Source organism: Lonchura striata, chromosome 1 (assembly GCF_050655825.1).
Source record: "Lonchura striata isolate lonStrDom1 chromosome 1, ASM5065582v1, whole genome shotgun sequence".
Taxonomy (NCBI): domain Eukaryota; kingdom Metazoa; phylum Chordata; class Aves; order Passeriformes; family Estrildidae; genus Lonchura; species Lonchura striata.
In genome coordinates, this window is record NC_140703.1 from 87915208 (window position 1) to 87927129 (window position 11922).

General features: G+C 38.8%; 1 protein-coding gene and 1 long non-coding RNA gene across 36 annotated transcripts in view; one reads left to right on the plus strand and one right to left on the minus strand.

The window, feature by feature from the left end:
* INPP4A (inositol polyphosphate-4-phosphatase type I A) overlaps nucleotides 1-11922 on the minus strand; it is a 107794-nt gene that overhangs the window by 61183 nt on the left and 34689 nt on the right. For 22 of the 34 annotated variants that reach the window (XM_085557767.1, XM_085557689.1, XM_085557758.1 and 19 more), the window contains 2 exons: nucleotides 7022-7066; nucleotides 870-1013 (listed from right to left, as the gene is read on the minus strand). The gene's annotated coding sequence lies outside the window, so the exon portion shown is untranslated. Of the gene's footprint in view, nucleotides 1-869; nucleotides 1014-7021; nucleotides 7067-11922 lie in introns of those variants that run through there. The other 12 variants (XM_085557787.1, XM_085557749.1, XM_085557796.1 and 9 more) reach the window with 2 other exon arrangements.
* The window catches only part of LOC146768754 (uncharacterized), a 33283-nt gene continuing 22369 nt past the window's right edge, over nucleotides 1009-11922 (plus strand). For both annotated transcript variants that reach the window (XR_014949648.1, XR_014949649.1), the window contains exon 1: nucleotides 1009-8161. This is a non-coding gene — a long non-coding RNA (uncharacterized LOC146768754). The remainder of the gene's footprint in view (nucleotides 8162-11922) is intronic.

An 11922-nucleotide genomic window follows, 5' to 3' on the forward strand; every position in this document is an offset into this window, starting at 1 on the left:
TCTGGGGCAAGAGCTCTCACTGACTGTAAGTGCTGCACCCATCACTTGTCACTACAGGCACATCAGGGATCTACAACCAGTTTTCTCTTCAGAGCAAGCTTTTCTCTCAGTGGTCATGAGTTTGCTATGCAGCAGTCAGCTTCTAAATGTATATTTGTCACAGGCTAAACTTAATACGCCTTTGTCCAGCCCTAAAAATTCCCTGAAAGCCTGATTTATCACACAGCTTTCCATGTGCTGTGCAGGGGAACTGCAGGGCAATACAGCAGACAGTAAGCATCACACTCTGCAGGAGTAATCGAAAAGCACAAGCTGCCAAACAGCCTAAGTCCTAAGAATCCAAGCAATCACTGACCTTCATAAATCTTTAAACTTGCCCCTAACTGCACATAAAGCATTTTTCTACTGATTACTGTCATGTGTTATGCAATTATCACTATGCATTCTATGTTGGCTGAATATTTTATCCAAGTGCTAGGTGAATGTACTAACTCAATCAGTAGACCAGGTTGTCCAGAGCTCCACCCAACCTGGCTTTGAACACTCCCAGGGATGGGGCATCCACAGCTTCTTTGGGCAACCTGTTTCAATATCTCACCACTCACACTGTAAAAAATTACTTCTTCATATCTAATCTCAATCCACCCTCTTTCAGTTTTCTCTGCCTCTATCACATACTGAGGTGAAGTTTTTCAGACACTGCAAGAGGTGTTGCACACTTACGCTGTATCAGGTCCCAGCCCAGATGCACCCAGCTGAGATTCCCCCCCTCAGCTGGAAATACCTCTTTTTGACACTTGCCTGTACCCCATACATCATTTTCACGATGGTGCCAAACTGACAGACTAAACAAACTTAAACCCACTTACCCTCATATAGGCCTTTCTCCTTCAAAATCTTCCATTGCTGAACTCCCTCTTCATAGGAAAAGTTGCATTACTTCCTAAGCTGAGGCTGTAGCACCATCCAGTTTCAGGCATTCAGCACTGATGCCACAGTCAGGTGCCCAGGCTCTGTTAACAGTCAAGACAGAAAGCAGGAGTTGGGTGCCTAATTAAAAATCTGCCCCTTTCCACTGATTACATAAGAGCTCAGACTGTCATACTGCTAATTTTGATGCCAAGGTTAAACTGGGTAAGAGAATTCATGACAATGTGTGGCCTGACACGTTGCTGGGTTGAATTCCATCCCATTAGTATTATCTAGTTGTCCAATTAACTATTTAGTCACTCCATCTAAAACTGTGCACTAGAAATTAACGTCTCCCTCCAATCCACAAGTTTCAACAGCCTGCTTTCAGTACAGCATGCCAACAATATCAACTCCAGGAAAAACCAAAACCAACCAAATAAAAAAGCCTCAAGAAAACTAAACAAACCAACTCCCAGAGAATAATTTGTCATATATATCAATCTCCTTCTTTCTCTCCCATGGCAATTCTTTTGTGTGCATTTATAGGTCTTACTCCAGCTTGAACAGTATTTTTGATGCAACACCATGTTAAATGGCTCAGTAGAATCCAGAGAGACCAGATCTAACCCATTTATATTTCTAGAAAACCTAATTTCTTATTAAAAAAAGATACTAGGCCAGTTTGACATGACCTATCTTAGAAAAATAGATTGTGTTTCATCCTCCCTCCACTCAATTCCCCTATCTTTAATTATTTATTCTTTTTTAAAAAAATCTAAGCCTATTAGGGTCAAATTAACAAGTCTGAAGTTGCCTAGATCATATTTTCCATATATGTAAAATTCAACAGTATGAGTAATAAAAATCCTCTGAAAATTCTTAGCAATGGATCTATATTTCAAACACACATATAAAAAGTACGTTGAAGAAATTCCCAAATTGGAAACTCCCAATGGAACAACTTAAAAAGCCATTCTGACAGCCAGAAAGTCTGATTGATTTTAAAATATTGGAGATGAAAAAACTGGATGCTTCATCTCAGAAATCATGAGTAAAACACCCAAGACTTCCTGAAACCTCCTCAGACCACAAAAAACAGGATATAGCTAAAGCCCGTGTATAACTTTATATGTGTTGGACTCAATGATCTTGGGGGTCTTTTCCAGTCTTAATCATTCTATGGGAAATCCCAGTGCAAATCTGGAATGTTTGTGTTACAAATAATTCTGTTACACAAGCCTCTAAGAGTCACACAGTACCTTAAATTGTCATTATTCAGTATAATTTCTTATATCCACAAACTGTTGAATATGTTCATGTAGGCTTTTCAGTTACTTGGGTCACTCAAGCATGCAACATCTGGAAAAGTTTCTGTCATAAGGCATAATTATTTTCTTGATAACATTCAAAAGCTTCTTAAAAGAATAAATACACTATTCATTACAAGAAAACTGTTAATATGCAGTAAGAATTTTTTTTTGTTTTTCTTTATCTTCTTGTTTTAGCATTCTGGTATCTCTACTGGCTTGACATAAAATGCAAAAAAAAAAAAACCTCCTTAAAAGAGCAAAACATTTCCTTAATTTGCAATTTTAAACTCTTTTTCTGACCCACATTTGCAGTTCTCTGCCTTGAGCTGCAGTAATCATCTTGTTAAAAGGTAATATTTGTATATGTTGCCTCCTTCAGACAAATTTGGCCTTAATTTTAATATAGTCACTTACTGATTCATTCTTCAAGCAGCAAAAGTGTGAGCTGTGCATCTTGGTGCTTTAGAAGTAGGTTTGTAGCTGCCTGCACATGTCACACAATAGTCAAAATAGGCAAGCAGTTGAGATTTCTTTTGAATATCATGGCTAAAAATGTTCAATTGTGCTAAATTAATAGCTATGGGGCATCTAATAGGAAGGGTAGAAGTGGGAGGGCAGGAACCGATCTCTTCTCTTTGGTGACCAGTGACAGAATTCCAAGGGAATTGCATGAAGCTGTGTTGGTAAGGTTAGGTTAGATATTAGGAAAAGGGTCTTCACCCAGGTGGGTTGGGCACTGGAACAGCTCCCCAGCATGGTCACAGCACCAAGCCTGACAGAGTTCAAGAAGCATTTGGACAACACCCTCAGGCACAAGGTGGGATTCTTGGGGCTGTCCTGTGCAGGATCAAGAGCTGGACTTGATGATCCTCGTGAGTTCCCTCCAGCTCAGGAGATTCTATGATCAAATAAATTCTAGTTCAGCAAGGTGACTCAGCTTAGGGGCAGCACATGAGCAAACACATAACTAAAAGCTTCAGTTCCACTGTAGCAAGCAGAAAAATTAAGATGTCTCCTGGTGTAGATTTTAAGACTGACCTGACTTTCTGGGAGACTTCAGATCATTGACAATTTCTCCTGACTTCACCAAGGGCTGCAGATCCTCAGTGCATACAAAGGACTTTTACTGAGATGTTTGACTACAGATTAAAGATATGAATTTGAAAATTTTCCCTGCCCCCCCAAGGTTATGAAAAATCCTGCACTAAAGCTAAAAATAACTATGAGTCTATTCTGCTATTTATTCTTCAGAGAGCAGCATGCTAGCAATGCCTCAGTCTGAAGCAAACTGCAGATTTTTTGTCTTTTAATGCAGTGCTTCAAGCTATTGCAGGCCATATGTATAGAGACCATACAGAGTGTTCACAAGGGTTTGTGCTGCACAGTCCAGACGTTTCGATGTGGGGAAGTCTTTACCTGATGACCCACACAGTCACTTTCTATCTTCCCACCTAAAGGGAAAATACTTATGGAAGTAGGAAATTATCCATATGCAGAGCTTCCAAGAATGAAAGTAGCATGGTAGGCAGCAGGTTTTGAAGGTTGGTTTAGATGGTTCAGATTAAGTGTTAATTATCTTATTATGTTTTAGTGAAACAATTATTGCTGAAACCCTAATTATTATTCTGTGGTAGTTAATCTATGTATCTCTCAAGGATAACACTGAGATTATTAATAATTAGGTACTGGACATTTTGTAATTTAAACATTGTAACAGCTTTATAACTAACATGCAAACACAAGAGTAAAATTAATGTTATTGAATTGAATGCAAACTTGGACTGGATAAAGTTCCAAAGACTTTAAAGAGCTTGATGTAATAGTAGCATTTAATTCCATAAAAAGCTTGATTTTTGTGCTTGCACAGAACATAATATAGACAAAATATTTGTAAAAAGAGATAGAAGTCATAAAAAAGAAACAAAGTAATAGCCCACAGATCATTCTCATTTCCAGACACTCAAAACATTTGAAATTTTGCCTCTGCCTTCTCCCTCTGTGCCCTCTTCAGCTGTTCTCATTAGCTATGTGACATTATGTCCTCTTACCCTTCTTTCTTTCCCTCTCTCTGGATTCAGGCTATATTCAATACCATTATGCCTTCATGTAACATATTATTCAAACTCAGTTCTTCATCTCTCTCTTCACTGCTAAAAGCCATGGTTAGCTCTGTGTACTAAAGCCAGCAGTCAGAAACCCTCTAATGGAATACAGAATATTACAGAGAGGGCAAGTGCCACACATTATGCAATGACTGCATGTGTAGGTATTGCAATTCATCATGCAACACTGGCATGGGACATGAATCGATCAAGCATTAACAAGAGGATGATGAATATTATGCTCTAAGAAACAAGATCACTGCCCATTTAACACAGCCATGCAGTCACACATGGCCCACTCTGCATTTATACTTTACAAACTGGAAAGAAGGAGAAAGGAATAAACTAGCAAATGCTGATAGTTTTTGCTAAAAAGCCCCCAAAGTGTAAAAGCAGATAGTAAATTTGCAGTAAAAGCTAACAACAATAACCATAAAGCAGCTTGCTGTGCTTATATTAATGATCACCCCTCCTTGGTCAGTCACCTGTGCTGTTTTTCCACTCATCATCTACACCAGTATAGACTTCAGCAGGGCACATTTTCTAGAGACGTCACCCAGAGAACTCACTGAAGAAAAAGCTATGACTTTTACTTAAAAAGAGTGTCATAACCCGTCTTATACACAACTAAGAAGCCTTAATCAAAAAAACTATGTGGAGCTTACCTATGCAACAGAGTTTGACTTCTAATAAAGAAGACACTAAATCTACATCACTGGAAAGAAAATATTCACCAAAGTACCAAACAAACAGGCAAACAGAAGTGGTGGCATTGTCTTTTCCTTCTCTCCTATCTTCTCTCCAGATCTACTCTAACACAAAGTTTCAAGCAGGTAGTGCGATCTGACAAAAAATGGAGTGGGTTGCACAGCCAGGGCCGTATTTGAGAAACATTTAATTAGGATGATATGCTCTCCCTGTAGAGGAACCCCAAATGCTGGCTTTTAGCTTTATTATTATGGATTTCTCTGCAAGTGTGGAGACAGACCCCCACAGAGGAGAAGTCATAGCTGTCTTGGGGTAGAATAACAATTCTTTTTTAATTTCTTCAGCAAGAAACAGAACTGCATTTGATGGAGAGGAAGGCTTGCCTCAGGCATTTCTTTTCCAATGCAGACAATGATTATTAAAAAAAAGAAAGATACTATGAATGACAAGTATTACTGCAATTCCTTTTAAGTCATAATATAGCTGCAGGATCTGGCAATGCTAATTTGCTGCTGGCAACTTTATCCTGGCCTTCTTGGCATGGAGAAAGATCTGTAAGCGCATGCCTGATTCCTAAGTTGTTCTTCACTGAGCAGTTCAAGATGGCCAAAAGAAAAAAAATATACATAAGCCCCTAGAGCATCCTGTTGTGCAGTCTATTCCATTCTGCCCCAATTAAATAACTGAGTCCACGGTATCAACCATTTGCTTTTATTTCAGATGTAGGCACAGTCATGGCAGCACACCTCTCTAGACTTTTCAGTAATTGATTCTCAGTCTGCATTAAGACACACATTTAACAAAAGAAAAGTAATGCTGCAGGAGAAAGTGCATCTGCTGACTTGTCTGCTTGACCTTACAAACTGATCTCCCTGAGCAGGAGCAGGGGAATAATATCTCTGAGAAGTCAATACTGTTCGCCATTGACTCTACTCCACCATTCATTATTTGCTAAACTCTGTAAAAGGGCACTAAGGGCACTACATCAGGGACAAGGACACTGAAGTCCACCCTCAATTTCTGCATGCAATTGTAAGCATTACATTTGACCAAGAGTACTCTGTTACTCCTCTGACTACTTCCTACTCCCACATCAGCAAAACTTCCTCCCTCTACCAGAAGACTCATTTTATTAGTCTGCTTCATACTGCCTTGCAGTTCAGGCCACATCCCCTCATCTCATCAGTACATGTGGCCCAGCTTCTCTTACTCTCTGGAATACCAGAAGCAGCTGCTTAGCTCAAAACACAGCTGCTCTGCACAAAGGAAGCAAGAGGAGTCCTATGACTGAACTTTGCTTGGAAACCAGTGGCCAAGAGTCTTCTCCCTTCTGCTAACAGGAGCCCCTCCAGGACAGAGATTTCTCTCTCAGAGCCTAGTAATGTGACCATCATACTCTGCACCCTACCACACCACAGGACACAAAGCAGCTCTTTCACTGTGGAGAAGTAAATACTTGACAAATGTTTGTGAAGTGCCCAGGAGGGTTCACTTTCCATCCTGAAGGATGCTGCTGTATGCTCAATGACAGGCAGACCTGCCTTCTTCATCAACATCTCTGAATGTTTAAGGAGAAAAAGTAAAGAAAGACTGGTTTGTTCCTACGGTAGAAACAGGCAACAAATACTGGTCATTCAGCATAGGCTGTACTTGAACTCTCACAGACTTCTAGGAATACATAGTTTGTTCAAATGCAAACATATCATACTGTCACTAGCTATTGAACTTCCTTACCTTCTGTGGGCAATGCATCCAAATAAGAACAGAAAACCCCTGGCCAATATAATGAACTACTCACACTACAAACCTTAGGGTAAAAGCATGCCACTGGTACCAGAATGTCAGATTTTGTTAGTGCTTCATTATTTCCAAGGCTGAAAGTTCCTTTTGGATTTCTCTGCCTCTAATATATGATGAATCTTTGAATCCTTGCCTTCAGTGTAAACAGATCATCACACATTACAGTAGTACTCGCTAAAATTATCTTACCTTATTCCACCTTTCACAAACGAAATTCAGCATGTGTATCCAGTTCTGAAAGACACAAAAAGCACAAATTATTTCTGACTGAGTCAATCCATACAAACAAGCTAGTAGTATAGGATTTTTTATTTTTTGGGTGGGGGGGGGAGGGCAGAGCAGGGCAGTAAGTAATAATTACAGGAACTAAACCCAACTAAAAATATGTGGAAAAATGCTGAGTGTTAACATTTTATAACATAGCTTCTCTATAATTTGAAACAAAATCATTCATTCAGTTTCACACCTTCACCTCTTTACTGACACTCAGAGAGCAAAGTCTGTACAACTGGGAGGTAGGAAATAACTATGAATCAAATTTTTTATCTTAAGGTCAAAACATGAACTTATCAAATCCAGTACAATTTTTAACCTGAAATATCGACCATTTTGCTTCAAGAGAGCATGTTAGAAATCTTTGAGTGTGGTACCACAAAACTGTGGCAAGTCAACAGGTTCCTATGTGGAGAAAATGCTTCTCTATTAAAATGTACACAAATGGCAACCATATAATATATACAGTGAGATTAAGAAAGGTAAATCCTTAATTCACAGAAAAATGCAGTCATAAGAAAAGCACTCAGCAAAACATTACATTCAGGAAAGATTCATATACAAAGCAGTGTTCAAATACGTGATGCAGTAATCAAGATGCAATTCATCATCTTACAGCAAAACTAACAAAGCAGAACCAGAACTGAAGAAGTTAAAAAGTACTAAGATAAAACAGCATACTACAGACTAACAAGAACTTTTGCTACCAATTGGGAGCTTATCAGCTGTGGGGAAAAAAAAAAACAAAACAACAAAACAAGAAGAAAGAAAGCCTTCGAGTCAGATAACACAGCCACAAAAAGGGAGGGACTTCACTGGGGTGTACCAGCCAATGTGCTCCTGTTGCTACAAGAAGCAGCAATGAAACTACGTCAGGAACACTTGCTACAGTAAGCTGAACATCATGCAGCTCAGCCTGCAGCATGTAGAGAAAGGCTTGTGCAGGCACGGACCAGCCGCCTTCTGCAAAGACACTGCTCAACTCGCCAAAGGGGAAGCTGAGATGAGCTGCAATTCGCCCTTCAGAGATACATGACAAGGCCTTTCACCACTGAGGTGAGAAAAGTGTTAAGGTAAACAGAATGCTAACAAAGTAACAAATGTAAGCTGAATCATAGCAAGGAAGAAAGACTGTTTAGCCAAGGATAACCTTGTATTCTATATTATAGGAGTGTCACGCCAATGTTAAAACCAGATTTAACAACTCAGGAAACTGCATCCAGCCCTGTGCTTTTATGGACTCACAAGGAAAGCATCTAAAATTTCTTGCAAAATTATACCTCTTCATAGAAGTGGCCTGCAAAGCAGCTTAGGTTCTCTTTTCATTGTCCAAGGTGAAGGCAGAACAAACTCAATGTTCACGTCTATGACTGTCAGTTCAGATGAGAAGTTACAAAGCATTTAATTAACCCTGGCTTTTTGTCCTCCATGAGGAGAGAGACATTAACATTATATGGAGCTCTTTTCAGGATAAATGTGATATGAAAGTTATCAGAAAAAAAAGTAATATAGTATTCAAAATAATTTTTATATTGGCAAATTCAGTTCCAAAGTTCCAATTCAATATTCTTTATAACTTCAACTGCATTTATTTAGTATGGTTATTTTTTTCTTTTTCCACTCTAAAAGCAGGGCAAGTGCTGTGAAAGCTCCTAGATAACACGAAGGCTACTGTCAAGGCAAGTCATTGCCAGTCACAGTCACAAGATCAAGGATTTATACTGTGGACCTACTGCATTAATATCCTGTAGTATACTGTACCACCATTCACCTTCATGACATCTAATATAAAACTTAAAACTGGTCAGTTATTTATTTAATTTAAAGGAAGAAACTAAAATGGCAGAGATGATAAAGGAATATAAAAATTCTATTTACAATACTATGACAAAAAACAGATTAGTTCTATGGAGACAGCCAAATTCTTTTCAACTTTGTGGTTTAGCTCACATATCTGTAAAATAGAGACAATGAGACCTAGTAAATACATCGAGCTTCTTTGCTGCCAAGTAATATTCGTAACCTGTTCACTACCTTCAGCAAGTCACACCCACCCTGCAACACTGAGATTGGTGATGTGTTTTAAAATCAGCCATCAGTGAGACTTTAAAAAAAATATTTCAACTTCTGCAGAGAAGGCAAGACCTACCCCTACCAATCTCTCTGCAACTTCTGACCTCCTGCAAATGCCTTCCTGCTCTGCACCCCCTTCTGAAAGCAACTTTGGGTTTTCAACTACATTTCTAGAGACCGTCTTTAAGTCTTCCTCTCTGACACAGAATTTATAAATAGTGAGGCTTTTTCTCTCTCCAATCACTTATCCTTGCATCTCCTTACTACACAAAGTAAGGAGAACATAATTTCTCTATTAAATCTGCCACACCATTATACCAAAGTACTGCAGAAAGAGAAGTGCATGACACTATTTTCTGTAGAAAAAAATATAAGTGTGATAAAGACGAAACATAAAAATAACAGGGAGTATACATGCTGTCACTGGAAATCCCTCACTTTCTCCTCCATGTTCCCTTCTTCCTTCTTTCTGACTCACTGGATAGCAGCTAAATCATTCCAGGAAGGAAGGCACAACTAACGCTTTTCCTTTGCAATTAAATGTGGTGTCAACACCTCTGAAGGGTACCAGCAACCCATGACAGCAGGTGTGATTTTGTCTATTAGTTAATTAGGAAAAAACAGAGCTGCTTTGACTGAAGGTTAGCCTTGATAGTGTTTGTCCAGGTTCAGTCCAACATATGTGCTATTCCCTCAAGAGCTGTGCCAATCTAAACTACTGTCTCCCATTGCTTTTCTCTTCCTCATTTTTCCCCTCCTGTCTGTCAGCAAAACAGCACATGGTTGGTATTACCTAAACATCTTAAAAAAAAAAAAAATCCAAATACACAACATTAAAAGCAAACAAAAAAACCAAAAAATACCACCCAACTCTACCACCTCACCCAACTTCTCTCCAGAATACTTGGACAGAAAAAAAGAGCAAAACAGAACACTTTGCAAAAGGTACAATGCAAAACCAAAGCTCCTTAACAAGCTTGGGATGGGGAAGGACTGTTTGCTGATAATACTGGCAAATGTGAGGAGCAAGAACCTCTGAGGATGAACCACATGACAGCACAGCTGCAAACTAATGCTAATTCAAAGCAAGTTGTTAGACCCAGTGTAGCTCAGAAGATATTTCCTGTAAACATATTTTAGAGGCTCAAGTTTCCAATAATCAGCCTACAAACACAGGCAGCGTGTTCATTTTCTAGCAGATAGAAGGTAGAAAATACTGTGTGCCCTGCTGTGCTGATCTCCTTTGCCTTGGGGCAAATAAAATACTGCATTGTCTAAACTCTCTTGCAACTCTTGCAATACATTATTTCTTGGACTCTTTCTTCATTCCCCATTTTGAAATACCAGTTTACAGGAAACACAAGAATATAAAGAAGATAAACTCACTTCATTCTGAGCAAATAATTATTGTGATCAATATGGTACCTCTTTTTGCTATTACCATTACACCAAAATATACCCCCTCCAGAAAAAAAGTAAACATGCCTTGCCTTCATGTCACTTCCCCAAAATTATTTCAGATTCATTTGCATTATGTATGCAACCTGTACTGTGCACATTATGTACACAACATTAAAATTTTATCTGTTCTCAGCTCCTGGTTGTGAAGAAATAAAACACGTCTGCAACTCTATCACTTGGTTGCAGCAGTGCTTTAACATTCTTAATGCTAGGCTGTTTTTCTGGAGTCACAACTTGTCGGGCAGAAACACAATTTACTTTTGCTCTGCACCTGATTTTTATGAAAAGAAAATCATAGAACACAGCAATACCTCTCCAGGTTGAACACAAAGAGTCAGAACCCAGAGCATGACCCAACATTAGGTCCATTCCTCAACACTGTCAAATACACACCTCCACAAAGTCAGCCTAGATAAAGAGTCCAGTTCAGCAAAAGGGGAAGCCAGGAAGAGAAATTACAAAAGACAGCCTCAAGGTCAAAGGGGTTTGCACAAGTAGATCCTGTATTTCATATTCTATTTTACATACTAAAGAGAAGACATTTTCATTTCACAAGCATTACTGACCCAACCATTTGCAATGTGATGAGGTGACACCCAGGACCACTGTGCACCAACTTGTGAACAATTTTGTAGTAGTGTTGATAGTAAATGAATGGTGTCCAGTATCTAAAATTCTTACTCTCTTCTTTAATCTATTCTATCATTGTCACAGTAAGACACATTTTACTTAGCTACCAAATGCCCATAATGCCTCTCCCTTTTTTTATCATGGGACACAATGTTTTCAAGCTAGATAATATTTCATGGTAAAACTAAACATCCAAGAAACAATGGCCAGAAATTATCTTCATGCTGTGTAATCGATACTTTTCTAAGGATGTTCAGTATAACACAAATTCCCAAGATGCTGAGACATTAAGATGGGTTTTCCTTATTGCACTGACCTCTTGTAATGTTCATTTTATGACCCCCCAAATGCAGCTTGACAGCTCATGTAAATGGGAATATTGGGTACTTCAGCCATGAAACATATAGTACAATATGGAAAAATCTAGGCTGCATTATTACTTTTCATATAAATAGTCATGTTTACTGTGAAGGCTGTTTTCCAGAAATGTGAATCACAAAGGAACAGGGGAAAAAATCCAAACTCTAGGGAAGTTGGGAAAGATGTCATACTTTCAAAAAATATATGCTGCACACTGTAACATTCTTCCTTCATCAGTTACCACAGCCCTCCCAAATGCCTATTTGACACATACCTTCTTAACAATCTTTTAG